The sequence below is a fragment of the Triticum dicoccoides genome, chromosome 2B (assembly GCF_002162155.2).
Source record: "Triticum dicoccoides isolate Atlit2015 ecotype Zavitan chromosome 2B, WEW_v2.0, whole genome shotgun sequence".
In the NCBI taxonomy this organism is placed as follows: Eukaryota; Viridiplantae; Streptophyta; class Magnoliopsida; order Poales; family Poaceae; genus Triticum; species Triticum dicoccoides.
In genome coordinates this window covers 772,696,709-772,712,706 of record NC_041383.1, presented here as the reverse complement: position 1 = coordinate 772,712,706, position 15,998 = coordinate 772,696,709, and the positions used below count along the sequence as shown (strand labels likewise).

Here is a 15,998-nt window from a genome sequence, read left to right as displayed (position 1 = left end):
CTGTTCCCTACAGGTAGCTGAACCTGCTCTGTTTTCTCTGTATGCCTCTCTGCTTGCTTTGCTGAGTTACTCTGTGTAATTCTGAACTTTCTTCCTCTCTTGATAAAGATCGTGGCCTTTGGCCTTTTGTCCGGAAACTAGTCACATAAGCACATGAACAAGGAGGGTGATGTAAACTCATAGCCGAAATTTTCATCATTGTCATCATCATGGTATCTTTACAACCGATCATGTGGGGATTGTCACATAACATAAGCATAAGCTGCAACGAACTCAACACCCCCAGCTAATAGTACTCCTAATTTGGGCCCCAGCAGCTGAGGTACATGACCGTCCTCAGCCCCTCCTCAGCCTTCTCCGCTCGCCGCCTCTCCGGCGATGTCAGGTCTCTGGCATGGGATGCCTGTCAAAACCAACATATTATTAAGTGGGATATGTGGGTTTAGTGGGATACCCACTACTAAACGTACATTCATCTATTCCAACATAATATAATACCGAAGCATCTTTTTTGTGAAGATGATACTGAAACATCGACTCATTACACAACACGATGGTAGTATTGGATGGATCCCATGGATGGATGGTAGTACACTAAATCTCCTCTCTTCCATTTCTATAGATTTCCTCTCCATTGCTGGTACAGGATGGATCATGTGCTGCCATGCACCTTCCTCTACCTTCAGACTGCTGGCCCAATGATGCCTGTGCCTGGAGAACGCACAAAAAGCTCACTGTACTTGTTACTATTTGTTAACAAATACTTCATTCCCTCGATGAAATCAGGTCACATAAAAACGGATTGTTTTATTGAATTACCAACAAGAAACTCATGTCATTGGGAAAATTTCAGAAAACAAGGGGCAATGCGATCCAACTCTTGCCAGCATGGAGCAGGAACATGGAAAAATAGCAGACTCCAAAAAAATACTCTGATGACCGGCATGAAGTATGGATCTTCTACTAGATGTGGGCGAAAAATTAACTACTTCCTCCGTTCGGAATTACTTATCGCTAATATGGATGTAGTATGACACAGTTGCAAGCAAACATCATGGACGACGCTGCCATGATTAACCAGAAAACGTATGAACTTTCTCAAGATTATTAGCAGAAAATACACAAGTTTACTGGGAGCGTAAAAATATTTCCCCAAATTCTTATTTAAGTCACAGTGCACAAGTACAGCACACACAAAAATAAGCTACATTGATATAGCAGTTACCCAGTATTAATAGACACAAATTATAAAGGTAGCAGATTGGCTGCCTCTAGATTTCAGTGGGCTAGCTACACTGCTTGCATTCAGAAACTGAGAATACAGTCTCTGCAGCATAATTATATATCTGAATTCTGAATGTGAATATTAAAATGCTCCACGGAAACAGAAACAATAGCTCAGGCGACAGTGCAACTGCTTATCATCCCAGGACAGTTACAATTACTGATATAATTCTTAGTTTTTTAGCGTGATATAATTCTCAGTTACCATCACTATTCCAAGTTCTCAAGGAACAATTCCTTTCAGTCTTTTGCTGCAAATCAAATCAAATCACTTGTTTGACATGCCCGCAACTGCTAATGCATTTTTTTTACAACATTTTACTTGGGACCAAAACAGATTTTTCAACATAAGTTTCAGGTAAGTTGCCTTCCTTTCCCTTACTTAATCTGGTATATTTGCATGCCTAAAAGTAATATATCGACAAACCAATGCTTTGAGGCGATTAAAGTATCCGCAAGATATATAGTAATGTGAAACAATCTTCATTACCTCATAATCCAAGTTACTGTCAAAACAACTCTAGTCACAAGGAAGAAGAAACATCCACTGCTATTGCTGTCAGGTGTCGGTTATTACGTGGCAATGAGTGATGCCCTGGCTTGCTTTAACCAGACTCTTCAAGGCGTCACCATCCCAGAACTGGCTCAAGCAATAGCTGAGGTTTGACAAGGTCCAGAACAACTGATTTGCTCTCAGTCACAAAACTGACTGACGGAGATATATAACCAAACAATGACCGACATAGTAAACTTAATCTAGCAACAGAAATCTGCAAGTGCTCCAATCTTAAGAAGAGGAGCAACCAGATGAACATAACACATTAAACTTCAATAAAGAAGCTCAAATCATAAAGAATCAACGAGGCAAGGATGATAACACCAAGCAAAACATCCACTTGACGATAACGATTCAGTTTGACAAGTGATAACCACTGACCACGATAGGTTTTTTTCTTCTCGCAAACATAACCACTGACCCAAGTTGTTCACCGGCAGGTCAAAATGATGGACTTTTCACCATGCCACGCCTTGTTCTTCTCCAAAATTTTAGCATGTCATGCCAAATCCTGCAAGGAACAACAGAACTAACAGTTCAGTATATGAGACTGTGTGCAAGAAAGAAACAACAGAATGTGCAAGAAACTACAGAATACAGTTCAGTAGAGACACACTGGCTCACAGACAAAAATGGACTATACTACCAGAATGTGCCAAAAAAACAGAACCAACAATTCGGCACTGAAACTATCCCAGGTAAAGAAACAATCATTGGTAAAATGTGCAAGAAAAAAAAGAACCAACAATAACAAATTTGTATGTACAGTGCAGTGTGAGTTGGAAAGATTAAATTTTGTATGACATGCATTTTAATATTCGCATTCATCAGAACTGAAATGTCCAAGGAGAGACAATTAGCTACTCATGGAAAGGTATAAATCTGCTTGATCAGGAATTACAGAATTGTGCGCTCAAATTCAGCTACTCCTTGGACATTTGAACTGAATCAGCGACAATTAATATGGATTGGAGGGAGTACTTAATTTTGATTTTGGATAAGAATAACAAGGTTACATTTGAAGATACAAATGGTAGGAGACAAACCTGAGGTGATAGCTGAGGAGCTTCATTCGGCTGGGTCCCAATGGCTGCAAGTCAGCAAGGAACTCATGCTCTGGGAGATTCGCTGGCAAATTCACCATTTGGTGACTTCCATGCTGTGGCGGAATGGATATGCATCTCATCTCCTTGACTTGAGGATTATCCCATGGACTCAGCCCATACGGGAAACCTGCAACCTGTGTCCGTAGATCTGCTATGCATATCAAATTCTTCGATATATTCTTTGGCATGATGTAAGTATAGCCAGTCTCCTGTACACAGAATATACACACAGTCAGTAGCCATTTTACCATTGTTATTTGGCGATTTTATGGGTAAATCAAAGAACATAAATTGCTCCTCTAACCTTTATATCATCCGAGTTCACATAAATGTGGTTGACACGGAGATACAGGTTCATAGCAGAGATGGCCCTGACATGCAAATCTGTCTTCGATGCAAATGCTGCTTGCTCATACCCTTCCTTGTCACAATAATTTGCTTTGACTTCCAAGGGATCCAACATACCCTTCCTTGTCACAATAATTAGCTTTGTCCTGCCCTAGACGCTTTTGTCCTGCCCATACACTTGTGTGGATGACCTGCAGATTATAATGCATTTTCATTCAAGTCTTCCAAGTTGTGATACTAAGCAGTATGCCATAATTGCAAGAAAATTAGAGCTAAAAGCAAAACAAAGGGAACAAACCTTCAGAAATAGTTGGTTGACCAGTTCTTGGATTGAAAATAAAGATAGCAGCATTGATTGGTTTGGCCGTCAAGTTACCCTCGGTTTTGTGAATGGTAACCCGATAGACATTTGTGTCATCCACAAACCATATGATTTGATTGCTGAATATCTCTCCGAACCGTAGTTCTGTGAAGACAGATATGGCTCGGTGGGCGGTGGGTTCAGATGAATACAACTGAAGACCCTTTCCTATTCTCTCCCTCAGCACATACAGAGCAGGATTTGACTGTCAAAAGAGAAAATAAACAAGCATGTCATTTACTGTATTAAATAAGACATTTTTTACTACAACAGAGATATCTAGATTTGTTACAGTTAGCATGGTTATTACCTTCATGATCTTGTTCATTGCTTGCTGAAGGAGGGGCTTTGACCCGGGGAACCAATTGCCAAAAGCAGAGGCAAATTATAAGCTAGATCAAGTCCAATCATCACCCCTGCAAGAAATACTAATCAACATTAAGCACAGAAGACTCAGACAAGGCAAGAAATTGACAGTCAATGGACACTCAAAATCATACCAGTCAGAGAACAGTAGATGGACAAATTACCTGTCGTGTAGTCCATAAATTTTGCTCTTGCGTAACGTTCTATGTCGTGTGAATTGTAATCTCCCCATCTTGGTTGCACATCAATCCAGTGCTTGTTACTGGCTTTCTGATCGAAGACATCCTTTGACTCGGAAACTAAGCTTGGTTTGGACATTTGCCACCTATGTGCAGCAAAAAGGACATCTGCACATGAACTGTTCATCTTGCAACTCTTCCTTGGATGTATTGTCTCCTTCTGTACTGTCTCAATCTCCAGCGCATCCAACTCCTGATCCATAACTTGGCAAAGATCCATAGCAACACTTTCATGAACCTTGTGCCAAAGATGTGCACGGGAAATAGTTGGATAAATAGCAACTGCTTCTTCAGGTGTCACACATGGCCCAACTTTCAAGTAGTTGTGTTGCCTCTCTTGTTCTGCCTTCAGCCACAAATGAGTTAACCTTCCAAAATTTTGACAGCAGAAAGTCTTGTCAACTGTAGCATCACGCCGGATACGCTCACGACATTTGTCCACCAATCAGACTTGGACTTCACATAACGTTGTATCGTGTTCTCAATACGGGACCTTCCAGCAGCGTCATGCCTCACTAGGATGCTACAGTATATACTCTGGGCCTTGTTTTGCTTGATGCCCTCTAACTGCATTTTGCTCTACCAGAAGGCTACAGGCGATGATTCTGGCCTCAGATTGTCTGATGGTGCTGAACGAGCTACAGGCCGCAGCTTGTTGCTGATTCGACTTTCATTGCTCTTCAGATTCAGAATTGTTTTATCTCTCATGTTAATCGTATCTGTAGTGAGAATGTACAAGAATCTGTTGTGATACTCCAAGCCCTCGGCGCATTCAAAACCAACCGCACAGAACTTGAAAGTAGGCTCTTCACTCTATGATCGCTACGGATTCGGTTCAGGAGGTTTAGGCCAAAACAACGTACTTCTGAATTCACCTTGGCAGTGAGATTCAGTGGTTCCGAAGTATGCCCTTCCAGACCGACGGTGATTTGCGAGTGATTTGAAGTGCTTAGAATCTTGATGTTGGGACGCCAACATAAGCCGAAGGCGACGTCGATGCCGAAGGTCACCAGCATATCCATTGAAACTAGGTGTAGACCTAAAATCTCATAATCCACCAAACATCTTTGACTATCTCCTCAAGACCACAATTACCTAACTGAATCCAGCTAAAATCTCATAATCTATCATGAAATTGGGTTCAAGATCATAATCGCCTAACCAAATCCAAATTGCTCAAAAATTAATTAAAAATATGCTTATCCATCAATAAAATAATCAAATCTTATAATCCACCAAACATTTTTGACTATCTCCTCAAGATGACAATCAACTAATTAAATCGATCAAAAACTCATAATCCATCATCAAATTTGCTTCAATGTCGAAATCACCTAAATAAATCCAAATTATTTCAAGCTTAATTGAAAATATGTTTATCCATCAATATAATAGTAGTCGTACTCATACTAGACCCAAAATCTCATAATCCACCAAACATCTTTGAGTATCTCCTCAAAATCACAATCACTTAAGTAGATCCACCAAAAAGTCATAAATCCATCGTCTACCTGAATCCAGATTGTCTCAAGATTAACTAAAGATATGTTTATCACCAATATAATATAGCCATGCTCATACTAGACTTAAAAGCTCATAATCCACCGAAGAACTTTAACCATCTCCTCAAGATCACAATCTACAAACTAAATCCACCAAAAACTCATAATCCGTCGTCAAATTTGCTTAAAAATCACAATCACACAAGTAAATCCAAATTCTTCCAAAATTAATTGAAGATATGTTAATCTACCAATATAAAAGTAGGCATGCCTATACTATACCTAAAATCACATAATACACCAAACATCTTTGACCATCTCAAGAAGACCACAATTACCTAATTAAATTCATCTAAAATCTAGTAATCCACTGTGAAATTGGTTCAAGATCACAATCACCTAACTAAATCAAAATTGCACCAAGATTAGTTAAAGATATGTTTATCCACCAATAGAATAATAGTCATGCTCACTTGCTAGCCTATAATCTCATAATCCACCAAACATCTTTGACTATCTGCCCAATAACACAATCACCTAACTAAATCCACCTAGAATCTTATAATCAATCGTGAAAATAGTTGAAGATCACAATCACCAAACAAAATCTAAATTGTTCCATGATTAACTAAATATTTGTTTATCCAATAATAACACTAAAAACTCACAATCCACCTAATATCTTCTCAATAATATATTCACCTACCTAAATCAACCTAAAATTTTGTAATTCCATAGTATTCCAAGATTAATTGAAGATTTGTATATACACCAATATAATAATCACCATTCTCACGTACTAGACCTAACATTTCATAATTCACCAAACATTTTTGAATATCTCCTCAAGATCACAACCTAATTAAATCCATCAAAACTCATAATCCATCATCAAATTTGTTTCAAGAAAAAAATCACATGACTAAATCCTAATTATTCCAAGATTAATAGAAAATATGTTATACGCCATACTAGACCTAAAATCTCATAATCCACGCAACATCTTTGATTATCTCCTAAAGATCATAATCACCTAAGTAGATCCACGAAAAACTAATAATCCATCGTCAAATTTGTACAAGATGACAATCACCTAACTAAATCCAGATTGTTCCAAGATTAACGGAAGATATGTTAATCAACCAATATAATATAGCCATGCTCATATTAGACTTAAAATCTCATACCCACTAAACATCTTCAACTATATCCTCAAGATCACAATCTCCAAACTAAATCCACCAAAAACACATAATCCACCTAACATCTTTGACTATCTTCTCAAAACCACAATGACCTAACTAAATCCACTAAAAACTCATAAAGCACCGTCAAATTTGCTTCAAGATGATAATCACCTAACTAAATCCAAGTTGTTCCAAGATTAATTGAAGATATGGTTATCCACCTACATAAAAGTATTCATACTCATACCAACCCTAAAATCTCATAATCCAGAACATCTTCGACTATCTCCTCAAACTAACAGGGACGTAACTAAATCCACTAAAAACTCATAAACCATCGTCAAATTTGTTTCAAGATGATAACCACCCAACTAAATCAAAGTTCTTTCAACATTAATTAATGATATGTTTATCTACCAACATAATAGTAGGCACACTCATACTAGACCAAAAATCTCATAATCCAACAAACATATTTGACTATCTCCTCAAGATCATAATCGCCTAACTAAATCCACCGGCAAATTTGCTTTAAGATCACAATCACCTACCTAAATTGAATTTATTTCAAGATTAATTAAAAATATGTTTATACACCAATATAATAGTAGTCATGGTCATACTAGCCCAAAATTTCATAATTCACCAAACATCTTTGACTATCTACACATTATCACAATCACCTAAGTAGATCCACCAAAAACTCATAATTCATCATCAAATTTGCATCAAGGTGACAATCACCTAACTAAATCCAGATTGTTCTAAAATTAACGAAAGATATGTTTATCCACATAATATAGCCATGTCGATAATACACTTAAAATCTCACAATCCACCGAACATCTTTAACTATCTCCTAAAGATCATAATCACCAAACTACAAATTTGCATCAAGGTGACAATCACCTAACTAAATCCAAATTGTTCTAAAATTAACGAAAGATATGTTTATCCACATAATATAGCCATGTCGATAATACACTTAAAATCTCACAATCCACCGAACATCTTTAACTATCTCCTAAAGATCACAATCTCCAAACTAAATCCACCAAAAACTCATAATCCACCAAACATCTTTAACTATCTCTTAACTAAATCCAAAGTGTTCCAAAATTAATTGAAAATCTGTTTATCCACCAACATAATCACCATTCTCATGTACTAGACCTAAAATCCCTTAACACCAAACATTTTGACAATTTCCTCAAAATCACAACCACGTACTTAGATCCATCAAAAACTCATAATCTGTCATCAAATTTGCTTCAAGATCACAATCACCTAACTAAATCCAAAAAATTCAAGATTAATTAAAGATTTGTTTATCAACAAATATAGTAGTAGGCATGCTTATTAGTAGTCCTAAAACCTCATAATCCATCAAATCTTTGTCTATTTATTCAAGATCACAATCACCTAACTAAATCCATCAAAATCTCATAATCCATCATCAAATTTGCTTCAAGATGAAAATCACCTAAAGAAATCCAAATTCTTCCAAGATTAACTGAAGACATGTTTATTTATTCATATAATAGTAGACATGCTTATACTATATCTAAAATCTCATAATCCATGGAACATCTTTGGCTATCTTCTCAGTATGACAATCACCTAACTAAGTCCAGCTAAGATATCATAATCCATCATGAAATTTGATTTAAAAATCACAATCACCTAACTAAACCGAAAGTGTTCCAAGGTTAATTGAAGATATGTTTATCCACCAATATAATAATCACCATTCTCACGTACTAGACCAAAAATCTCATAATCCACCGATTTTTTTAATATCTCCTCAAGATCACAATCACCTAATTAAATCCATCAAAAACTCATAATCCATCGTCAAATTTGCTTCAAGATTAAAATCACATAACTAAATCTAAATTATTTCAAGATTAATTGAAAATATGTGTATCCACCAATGTAATAGTAGTCATGCTCATACTAGACCTAAAATCTCATAATCCACCAAACATCTTTGACTATCCCCTCAAGATCACAATCACCTAAGTAGATCCACCAAGAACTTATAATCCATCGCCAAATTTGCTTCAAGATGACAATCACCTAACTAAATCCAGATTGTTCCAAGATTAACGAAAGATATGTTTATCAACAAATATGATATAGCCAAGCTCATATTATACTTAAAATCTCATAATCCACCTTTGTCTTGGTCCTCTTTACTACTTCCATGAGATCTTCTTGCTCGTGTTGCTCTTACTGATGAACATACCCCTTTGTGCCCACCTTCGTTCCCTGCCAGTCTGGATGGGCATCCTTTGCCTTGCTGCAGGTTGCTATGGGTGCTGTCTCAATCCCACATCCCATGTTCCCTTGTTGTGCGACACCATAACCGCACGCTCGAGCACCACCAATGGTGAGCAGGAGCTCGGACAGTCGACGCGTACCTGGATTATGCAGGGGATGAGCCGAGGACAAGGCGCTACCTAAAGCCGGGGCCAAGGGCACATAGTAGGAGAACCTAGGGTGCTTAATCAAGTGCGTGACCCACACAACCTGCAAACAGGAGAAGAACACCAATCCGAATCGGCAAGGTACAGAGAGTGCACATGCACGTGGGATGCTGGATCAAGTCCCTCTGCTGCCACCGCCGCCAGCCTCTGCCTCTATTGCCTTGTCTACCAATTATTTTCATCAGTGGCATCATCGCCTTGGGTCACTTGGTCTCTCATCCTTAGTTTGACGTGGTCTTCTTGGATCCATCTCCGACGATGTCTCTAAACCGTCAAGGTTGTCGGCTATGTAAACATGTCCAAATACCTTATACTCATAGCGAGGCAGTGTCTCAGCGTCCTTCCGACCTTGTTCACTCTGATGTCAGGGTCCATCTCCCTTTGACTCGAAAGGAGATCATCACTAGTGACTTCTCTCGACACACCTAGATATACTTTATTTCTTCTTGTAGTGAGGCCTTATTTATAAGGTTTTGTGGCCATGGTTCATACTTAATTCTCTACGCCTATTCGTGTGTTCCAAGATTGACGAAAGATATGTTTGTCCACCATACAATAGAGCCATGCTCATGCTAGACTTAAAGTCTCATAATCCACCGAAGATCTTTAACTATCTCCTCAAGATCACAATCTTACAAACTAAATCCACCAAAAACTCATAATTCACCGTCAAATTTGCTTCAAGATCACAATCACATAACTAGATCCAAATTCTTCCAAGATTAATTGGTTCAAGATCACATAACTAAATCCAGATTATTCCAAGATTACGGAAGATATGTTTATCAACCAATATAATATAGCCAAGCTCTATACTTAAAATCTCATAATCCACCTTTGTCTTGGTCCTCTTTACTACTTCCATGAGATCTTCTTGCTCATGCTGCTCTTACTGATGAACGCACTACTGAGACTTCTATGAAGTCAACATACCCCTTTGTGTCCACCTTCGTTCCCTGCCAATCTCGATGGGCATCATTTGCCTTGCTGCAGGTTGCTATGGGTGCTGTCTCAATCCCACATCCCATGTTCCCTTGTTGTGCGACACCATAACCGACAGCTACAGGAAACCTACAACCTGTGTCCGTAGATCTGCTATGCATATCAAATTCTTCAATATATTCTTTGGCATGATGTAAGTATAGCCAGTCTCCTGTACACAGAATATACACACAGTCAGTAGCCATTTGACCATTGTTATTTGGCAATTTTATGGGTAAATCAAAGAACATAAATTGCTCCTCTGACCTTTATATCATCCGAGTTAACATAAATGTGGTTGACACGGAGATACAGGTTCATAGCAGAGATGGCCCTGACATGCAAATCTGTCTTCGATGCAAATTCTGCTTGCTCATACCCTTGTCACAATAATTTGCTTTGACTTCCAAGGGATCCAACAGACCCTTCCTTGTCACAATAATTAGCTTTGTCCTGCCCTAGACACTTTTGTCCTGCCCATACACTTGTGTGGATGACCAGCAGATTATAATGCATTTTCATTCAAGTCTTCCAAGTTGTGATACTGCGCAGTATGCCATAATTGCAAGAAAACTAGAGCTAAAAGCAAAACAAAGGGAACAAACCTTCAGAAATAGTTGGTTGACCAGTTCTTGGATTAAAAATAAAGATAGGTACCACCCGAGCCGGATTAGATCCTTGGATGCTGCTGCGGTTGACCCGCCTTCGTTTTTTCTTTTTCAGGGCTTGTTGAGCTGTGCCCTCAGCAGAACCTATTTGTACTCTATGTTGTGCGACTGCGTGTGTGTGTGTGTGTGTGCGGGTGAACTTATGTTGTACCGTTTGGCTGTGTTGGTTTGCTTTATCTATAAAGCAGGGCGAAAGCCTTTTTCGGTAAATAAAGATAGGACCATTGATTGGTTTGGCCGTCAGGTTACCCACAGTTTTGTGAATCGTAACTCGATAGACATTTGTGTCATCAACAAACCATATGATTTGATTGCTGAATATCTCTCCGTACCGTAGTTCTGTGAAGACATATGGCTCGGTGGGCGGTGGGTTCAGATGAATAGAACTGAAGACCGTTTCCTATTCTCTCTCTCCCTCAGCACATACAGAGCAGGATTCGACTGTCAAAAGAGAAAATAAACAAGCATGTCATTTACTGTATTAAATAAGATATTTTTTTTACTACAACAGAGATATCTAGATTTGTTACAGTTAGCATGGTTATTACCTTCATGATCTTATTCATTGCTTGCTGAAGGAGGGGCTTTGACCCGGGGAACCAATTACCAAAAGCAGAGTGCAAATTATAAGCTAGATCAAGTCCAATCATCACCCCTGCAAGAAATATTAATCAACATTAAGCACAGAAGACTCCGACATGGCAAGAAATTGACAGTCAATGGACACTCAAAATCATACCAGTCAGAGAACGGTAGATGGACAAATTATCTGTCACGTAGTCCATAAATTTTGCTCTTGCGTAAAGTTCTATGTCGTGTGAATTGTAATCTCCCCATCTTGGTTGCACATCAATCCAGTGCTTGTTACTGGATTTCTGATCGAAGACATCCTTTGACGCAGAAACTAAGCTTGGTTTGGACATCTGCCACCTATGTGCAGCAAAAAGGACATCTGCACATGAACTGTTCATGTTGCAACTCTTCCTTGGATGTATTGTCTCCTTCTGTACTGTCTCAATCTCCAGCGCATCCAACTCCTGACCCATAACTTGGCAAAGATCCATAGCAACACTTTCATGAACCTTGTGCCAAAGATGTGCACGGGAAAGAGTTGGATAAATAGCAACTGCTTCTTTAGGTGTCACGTATGGCAGCATATCCATTGAAACTAGGTGTAGACCTAAAATCTCATAAATCTTTGACTATCTCCTCAAAATCACAGGGACGTAACTAAATCCACTAAAAACTCATAAACAATCATCAAATTTGTTTTAAGATGATAATCACCTAACTAAATCAAAGTTCTTTCAACATCAATTAATGATATGTTTGTCCACCAACATAATAGTAGGCATGCTCATACTAGACCAAAAATCTTATAATCCACCAAACATCTTTGACTATCTCCACAAGACAACAATTACCTAACTGAATCCAGCTAAAATCTCATAATCTATCGTGGAATTGGGTTCAAGATCATAATCACCTAACTAAATCCAAATTGCTCAAAAATTAATTAAAAATCTGTGTATCCACCAATAAAATAATCAAATCTTATAATCCACCAAACTTTGACTATCTCCTCAAGATGACAATCAACTAATTAAATCGATCAAAAACTCATAATCCATCATCAAATTTGCTTCAAGAGCGGAATCACCTAACTAAATCCAAATTATTTCAAGATTAATTGAAAATATGTTTATCCATCAATATAATAGTAGTTGTGCTCATACTAGACCCAAAATCTCATAATCCACCAAACACCTTTGACTATCTCCTCAAAATCACAATCACTTAAGTAGATCCACCAAAAAATCATAATCCATCGTTTAACTGAATCCATATTGTTTCAAGATTACTAGACTTAAATCTCATAATCCACCTAAGAACTTTAACCATCTCCTCAAGATCACAATCTACAAACTAAATCCACCAAAAACTCATAATCTGTCATCAAATTTGCTTCAAGATCACAATCACATAAGTAAATCCAAATTCTTCCTAAATGAATTGAAGATATGTTAATCTACCAATATAAAAGTAGGCATGCCCATACTATACCTAAAATCACATAATACAGCAAACATCTTTGACCATCTCCAGAAGACCACAATTACCTAACTAAATCCATCTAAAATCTCATAATCCACCGTGAAATTGGTTCAAGATCACAATCACCTAACTAAAGCAAAATTGCTCCAAGATTAGTTAAAGATCTGTTTATCCACCAATAGAATAATAGTCATGCTCACTTACTAGCCTAAAATCTCATAATCCACCAAACATCTTTGACTATCTGCTCAATAACACAATCACCCAACTAAATCCACCTAGAATCTTATTATCCATCGTGAAATTTAGTTGAAGATCACAATCACCTATAAAAATTTAAATTATTCCTGGATTAACTAAATATTTGTTTTGTTTATCCAATAATATAATAATCATCATGCTCATCTATTAACCCAAAAAACTCACAATCCACCTAATATCTTCTCAAGATTATAATCACCTACCTAAATCAACCTAAAATTTTGTAATTCACCTGCATTTTTGTTCAAGATCACAAGCACCTAACTAAATATAAAGTGTTGCAAAATTGCTTGAAGATTTGTCTATTCGATAATATAATAATCACCATATTCACCTAATAGGCCTAGAATCTCATAATCTACCGAACATCTTTAACTATCTTCTCAAGATCACAATCACCTAACTAAATCCAAAGTGTTCCTAGATTAATTGAAGATCTGTATATCCACCAATATAATAATCATCATTCTCACGTACTAGACCTAAAATCTCACAATCCATCGAACATTTTTGAATATCTCCTCAAGATCGCAGCCTAATTAAATCCATCAAAACTCATAATCCATCGTCAAATTTGTTTCAAGAAAAAAATCACATGACTAAATCCTAATTATTCCAAGATTAATTGAAAATATGTTATACACCAATATAATAGTCACGCTCATACTAGACCTAAAATCTCATAATCCACACAACATCTTTGACTATCTCCTAAAGATCACAATCACCTAAGTAGATCCACCAAAAACTAATAATCCATCGTCAAATTTGCTACAAGATGACAATCGCCTAACTAAATCCATATTGTTCCAAGATTAACGGAAGATATGTTAATCGACCAATATAATATAGCCATGCTCATACTAGACTTAAAATCTCATAATCCACGGAGCATCTTGAACTATATCCTCAAGATCACAATCTCCGAACTAAATCCACCAAAAACACATCATTCACCGAACATCTTCGACTATCTTCTCAAAACCACAATGACCTAACTAAATCCACTAAAAACTCATAAACCATCATCAATTTTGTTTCAAGATGATAATCACCTACCTAAATCCAAGTTGTTCCAAGATTAATTGAAGATATGTTTATCCACCAACATAAAAGTAATCATGCTCATACTAACCCTAAAACCTCATAATCCACTGAACATCTTTGACTATCTCCTCAAAATCACAGGGATGTAACTAAATCCACTAAAAACTCATGAACCATCGTCAAATTTGTTTCAAGATGATAATCACCTAACTAAATCAAAGTTCTTTCAACATCAATTAATGATATGTTTGTCCACCAACATAATAGTAGGCATGCTCATACTAGACCAAAAATCTCATAATCCACCAAACATATTTGACTATCTCCTCAAGATCACAATTGCCTAAATAAATCCACCGGCAAATTTGCTTTAAGATCACAATCACTTACCTAAATCAAATTTATTTCAAGATTAATTGAAACTATGTTTATCCACCAATATAATAGTAGTCATGCTCATACTAGACCCAAAATTTCATAATCCACCGAACATCTTTGAGTATCTCCACATTATCTCAATCACCTAAGTAGATCCACCAAAAACTCATAATCCATCATCAAATTTGCATCAAGGTGACAATCACTAACTAAATCCAAATTGTTCTAAAATTAACGAAAGATATGTTTATCCACCAATATAATATAGCCATGCTGATAATAGACTTAGAATCTCATAATCCACCGAACATCTTTAACTATCTCCTAAAGATCACAATCACCAAACTAAATCAACCACAAACTCATAATCCACCAAACAACTTCGACCATCTCTTAACTAAATCCAAAGTGTTCCAAAATTAAAAGGAAATCTGTTTATCCACCAACATAATCACCATTCACATGTACTAGACCTCAAATCCCATAATCCACCGAACACTTTGACGATTTCCTCAAAATCACAGCCACGTACTTAAATCCATCAAAAACTCATAATCCCTCGTCCAATTTGCTTCAAGATCACAATCACCTAACTAAATCCAAAAAAATTAAGATTAATTAAAAAATATGTTTATCAACAAATAGTAGTAGTCATGCTTATACTAGTCCTAAAACCTCATAATCCACCGAATCTTTGTCTATCTATTCAAGATCACAATCACCTAACTAAATCCATCAAAATCTCATAATCCATCATCAAATTTGCTTCAAGATGAAAATCACCTAAATAAATCCAAATTCTTCCAAGATTAATTGAAGATATGATTATTTATTCATATAATTGTAGACATGCTTATACTATGTCTAAAATCTCATAATCCATGGAACATCTTTGGCTACCTTCTCAATATGACAATCACCTAACTAAATCCAGGCTAAGATATCATAATCCATCATGAATTTTGATTTAAAAATCACAATCACCTAACTAAACCCAAAGTGTTCCAAGATTAATTGAAGATATATTTATCCACCAATATAATCGTCACCATTCTCACGTACTAGACCTAAAATCTCATAATCCACCTTACATTTTTTAATATCTCCTCAAGATCACAATCACCTAATTAAATCCATCGAAAACTCATAATCCATCGTCAAATTTGCTTC

The 15,998-nt window shown here is 36.9% G+C and overlaps 1 pseudogene; it reads right to left on the bottom strand.

Moving 5' to 3' along the window:
- Window positions 1-166: 166 nt before the first annotated feature.
- LOC119361365 lies at window positions 167-12,250 on the bottom strand (annotated as a pseudogene).
- Window positions 12,251-15,998: the final 3,748 nt, after the last annotated feature.